The sequence below is a fragment of the Dipodomys ordii genome, unplaced genomic scaffold (assembly GCF_000151885.1).
Source record: "Dipodomys ordii isolate 6190 unplaced genomic scaffold, Dord_2.0 Scaffold73, whole genome shotgun sequence".
NCBI lineage: Eukaryota > Metazoa > Chordata > Mammalia > Rodentia > Heteromyidae > Dipodomys > Dipodomys ordii.
Window position 1 is genome coordinate 5,658,160 of NW_012267289.1, and position 6,000 is coordinate 5,664,159.

A 6,000-nucleotide genomic window follows, 5' to 3' on the forward strand; every position below is an offset into this window, starting at 1 on the left:
CATTTGGACTTTCTCATTCGGAAGATGCTCAAATCCCTTAACATGCAAAATGTTTTATGTTTCTGAATTTATTATAAATACTCTATGGTAACTAAAATACTAAAGTAAAAGGAGAGATATTTTAGGACAATAAACTTCAGTTTTAACATACAAAAAGTTAGTAAAAGCCTGCAGAATAAATGTATCAAAGTAAATACAGAACACTCTAGAATGTCACATAATTTTTTATCTAAGCATATTAATTTAAACAACCTATGATATAAGAATATTGCTATCGACTTTTACATGTTGTCTAGCATATAAAACTGAAGTTTAAATCAACACCAAAACTTTCTAAATTACCTTAACAATATCTGTCATATACTAGGTTAATTATTGGGCATGCAATTAGTTCTTGTTAAATTATTAAATGTATTGTCAGACAAAAAAAAGAATAATTTATCTTCGTCAACTAATGTGGCATGAATCTTTGGCTGTGTGTTACTTAGCTCATATTTACCTCAAACTGCATTTTCAAATTATTTATTATTATTGTTATTGTTATTATTTGCATGCTGTTCCTGGTGTTTGAACTCACAGCTTGGGTGACTTGGGGCTAGGCCCTGAACCTGAGCTTTTTTTTTTTCTTTCATGCCTAGAGTTCTACTACCTGAGCTACAGCTCCACTGCCAGCTTTTTAATAGTTAATTAAAAAAAATCCCGTGGGGGTTGTTGGTATAATTTGGGGAGTGGAAGGGAAAAGACAAATTGTTTAAATATTAGGGATACAGGTGGACCTATTGCAACAAAAAATGAGATGTACAAGATGCTATGTCGAAAAACGAACTTTACAATTTTTTGGCGGCGGGTGGGGGTGGGGTGGGGGGAATGTAGTTGTGGAGATGGGAGGGAAGGGATGGGAGGAGATAAAACAAAGGAGGAGGCAACAATGCTTGATAAGAAATGTACTCATTACATTTCTCATGTGATTGTAACCCCTCTGTACAGTATTTTCACAATAAAAATCTTGTGACTGCATTGGAGTCATGATTCTTGGATCCTAGTGTTCTCAGTAGCTAGGAGTACAGGTGTGAGTCACCACTGGCAAACTTTACCATTTTATTAAGGCAAATGTAGTTAAATGTACATATTGGTTTAGGCCCTGGCACACAGAGTAAATTCACAATTTATCAAATAATACAAAATTACCCTATTTATGTAACTGTAACTCCTCTGTATAGTATTTCTACAATAAAAACATTAAAAATTAAAGTAATTCTATCATGTGTAGGAAATATCCTACTGTGTATTTTCTTGCTGTGAAAGGTAAAACCAAATATATAGTTTACTTTTAATCAGGCATTACTAATGCAACATGGCAAAAAATACTAAAATAGACTGAGAAACATTTTTCTATGCATGTAGATTATACATGAAAGACTTTTGTTTATCTGTTTAAGTGAATAATCTGTTGAGTATGTTTTTACATGATCATTTTGTGACTTCAAATAATAGAAAGCACTGATTGTGCATGTTTCTGTGGTCAGAAATTCACGCATGGCATGGCTTATCTCCGAGACTCCATGTTGCCTGGAGTGTAGTTGGAAGATTCCAAGCCTAGAGTTGGAACCATCTAATGGTTCATTCATACCCATATTTGGTTATAGGTGTTTGCTGTCATCTGAGGGTTTAACCCGGCTGTTAGCTGGGAGAGTCATGCCAGTTTTTCAATTGTGGTTTAACCTTCTTCACAACATAGTGTAGGGTTTCATGTGAAGACACTCTGGGATATAAGGTGGGTTTGAGAGAAAGAGATAACCTATGTAACATTTACCGTAGCAGGTAAACAAACCTAGCACTGGCTGAAAAGGAACGAAGTAGACATAAAAACTTATTCATGAAAAAAAAAATCAGCGAAAAGATAGTACAGAGAAACGTGAACAATTTGTGACCTACAGAAATTTTTTTTCCTCCAAAATTTCTTTTCGATCTTTGCTGTTAACAGCAATATAAGCTCATCAAATACTTTTACAAAATCCCATTGCCATATGTTTAAGACTTTACAAAGTCAGGGAAGACCATCTCTTTGTACTCATAGATCATGAATACCTATAGAGACAAGTTGGGCAAAAAGTATTTCTTGGGTAGATTTTGATACACTTTTTACTGACCTTACAATTTTGTTAGAACTGAAATCTTTACAAGGTAGAGTTTTACAATTTATGAGTATGATATGATGACATATATCTCCAATTATCGATCTTCCTTATTTTTCACCAATATTTTATTTTTAAAATAAAGATTGTATAAATGTTTACAATAGCTAAGAAGTTAAATTTTTACTCAAATCATGAATGATACTGTTGAATTCTATTTTCCCATATTAACTGTTGTTATCTAAAAGTGAAATTATTACATTTTTACAGCTAATTTCTTGGGTTCATATAGATAATTTAAAATTTTTCTGAGAATGTACCACGCTTTCCAACAACTATGGGAGCAGATTTGTCAAATTTACTATGGAAGCGATTAAGTTTAGTCTCAAATAATTCTAATTTAGTTTTTAGTTCCTCATTTTAAGTTCAAAGTCATATTTTACTGGTATACAGTAGGCTACATACATTGAGAGGCCTACAAGTATTTCAAAAAAGCAATGTAATGAATAACTGCTCCATGAACACAGCTCCCTATGTTCATGTATAAGACACATAGACTGTTAGATTTAGTTTGAAATGATTGAACATTTATAGAAAAAGTATGTGTGAATCTCTGAGATCTGGTTCAGTCAGCAGATTTATGTTCTAGTTAAAAGAACTATTTGATCCTATGCAGTAAGGGCATGGGCAAGTGCTGGCCACCCATTCGCTTGAATGAGGTTGCTAAAGAAGAAAATATATTTCTTATGTGGAATTTAAGCTTTATGTAGTTTGCAATTGCATTTGTATACCCATTGTGAAAATCTCTTTATTAAATTGTAGGCACAAAGCACTTTCATTGCTTTCTTAATAGTTAACTGCTTATTACAGGAAGCATCAGATTAAAATACTAGAAGTAGATCTCTGAAATTGATCTTACAACAAAGCTGGAGCACATTGACTTGATATTTTGACATATGTGAGACACAGAAAATTTCCTAAAGGGCTGGATGCAATTGCTTCTATGAGTTGTATAACGTATTTTTGTTTTGTTTTGTTTTTGGGTCCAGTCGTGGGGCCTGAACTCTGGGCCTGGGCGCTGTCCCTCAGCTCTTCAGCTCAAGGCTAACGCTCTACCACTTGAGCCACAGCGCCACTTCTGGCTTTTTTCATTTTGCTTATGTGGTGCTGAGGAATTGAACCCAGGGCCTCAGGCATGCAAGGCAAGCGCTCTACCACTGAGCCACCTTCCCAGCCCCTGTATAACGTATTTTTAATAATTTTTCTACTCTTACTAAAGATGCAGACATAGTACTTAATGATGACATGATAAATATATTATTCACATTACTTTTGTATATATGATAGCATGTCTAAAGCACTACTTCAAAATAAAAGTCTTGAAAGTTTTTGCATTGTTAGTTGTTACACTCTCATTAGCCATTTAGTATCAACACTATCATCATCATGATGCTGATCTCATATTGTTTTCTCTCCTTCTAGTTGTGTGTTCCTCTTGTATTTGGGCCACTTGCGCCACACATCTTTTGAATCTTAAACCATATGGAGCATGTTTTTGTATGAACTTTCCTGATTGAGGCCATCTGTCTCAGGCTCTGCATTTGCCTTCGGGGGATCTTTGCATCATTTAATGGTACAGTTTAACAGCATGTTTTGTATCATGTACTTGGCTGTACATAGTTTTTTTTCTGGGGATTCCACTGTTTTCATTCCTTAAAAAAACACATGGAGGACAACATATTTTCTCTTCCTTCTTTCCTTCCTTTCTTTCTTTTTCTTTCTTTCTTTTTCTTTCTTTCCTTCCTTCGTTCCTCTTTCCTTTTATTTCTCTTTCTCCCTTTCCTTCCTTTCTTCCTTCCTTTCTTTCTTTCCTTACTTCTTTTTTGCAATTCCAAGGCCATGAGCTTTGAGTCTAGGCATTATCCCCGAGCACTCCATTTTGCTCAGGCTAAGTGCTCTACCAGAGGACACCTCAATTGTTTTTTTGTGATTAATTGGAGATAAGAGTCTCACAAATTCTCCTGTCAGGGCTGGCTTCAAACCGACATTCTCAGACCTGAGCCTCCTGAGTGGCTACAATTAGTCATGAGCCACTGGTACTTTACGCTCTCTTGTCTTTCTTCCTTCAAATAAAAATAATTAAATAAGTATGTCCCAAGTAATAGGTAGATCCTACAATATCATATATTGCATGTTTTTAGTATTATGATAGACTGAAATGTTATTTTCCATTCATTCTTGATGTGAGCTAGTTTGAATTCCCTAAAATATATGGTACTTTTCTAATCTATTTGGAAATATGTGATATGGTTCAGATTTCACTGATAATTATTCTTCAATGAATCTCTTCAACCTCCATATTATGGTACTTTAAATTTACTACTTGAGTCATTGTTAATTCTATACTGAAATTCTATTAGTTCTTCCAAGAAGTATGGTTCAAGGCAGGTTTGGGTGCAAAGATAAGGGTGACAAATCAAAAATAACCAGTGTGGAGATAGTGGGCAGAGTTAAATGGTAGCACTTTGCCTAGCAAGCACAAACTCTTGAATTCAAATTCTCATGCTGCCAAAATAAACTTTAAAAAACAAAAAAGAATCTCATTTTCTTTGCTCAGAGATTCATGCCTATATTCCTTTCATTCCTATCTATGCAAGAAAAGGCTGAGATCTGGATGATGCTGGTTAAGACCAATCCAGACAGAGAAGTCCATGAGATTCTTGTCGCCAAGTTAAAGTAAGTTAGGGGACACAGTTTAAGTGATGGACTACAGAAGTACATGATTTAGAATTGGCACCAGTCTGCCATAGTAAGTTGCAGGCTGGGCTAGGCTACCTAGTAAGGCCTTGCCCCCAAACAACAACAGTAACAAAAATTCCAATGACATATCTCAAATATAAAAGTACACATGACATCTATGAAAGGAAAGGAATCATTCTTGTTGAATTCTCTATCTTCTCCAAGGCAGAGTTTCTGACCCTGTGCTTTTTCAGTTGTTTGGACTTCTCTTTAATATCCATATTGGGATGTTTTTATTTTGTGTAGAACAAAAAATGTAATGAGCAAGCTAGTTTAAAGCCAAACATATAAATGCGAAATCATTTTTTAAAATAAAAGTAAAAACAATTATAATGTATCCAAATTCAGTCTAAAGCTCTGCTAGGCTAAGCTGTAATGATTTAAGAGCAAAATTTGCATTTGTTTAACTAGAAATTTTTAGTAGTATGTAATTATAATGTGTTTCCATCTACAACACTTTCACATACTTTTTATAAAGTACTAGCAAAACACTGAATGCTAATGCTATCAAATTTGGCAGAATTAGTACACCGTATCATTCTCTTCATATGAGAGATTTCATTTACTAACTTCATCAGACATAGTTGTATTTCCGTAGTTCACAACAAAGTCAAAGACAGGGTAGTGATATCATAATCAAAGTCAAAAGCAAGAACCAATGTTTTCTCTAAGTTATCTTTGTCATTTTAATAAAGAAAAATTAACTTTATAGGGGGGCAAGGGGATGAGGGGGGAAGGTGGGAAGGAATGGGAAGGGGAAACAAAGGAGAAGGCAACAATGCTTGATAAGAAATGTACTCATTACCTTGCCCATGTAATTGTAAACCCTCTGTACACTATTTTCAAAAAAAGAGAATAAAACAAAAGAGTTTTGAGGAAGAAAATAATAATAAAGAAAAATTAAAAGAGTTATAAAAATGCTTCATTTTTAACTTAAAAACTTCACTTAAGAAAGAAGTCATGTGTATATATGAGCATCCTTTCTGAAAGGCAAATATGATATGAATTTGACTTGCTATTAAGTTTTCTGTCACATGTCTGCTTAATTAATACCAGGAATTATATG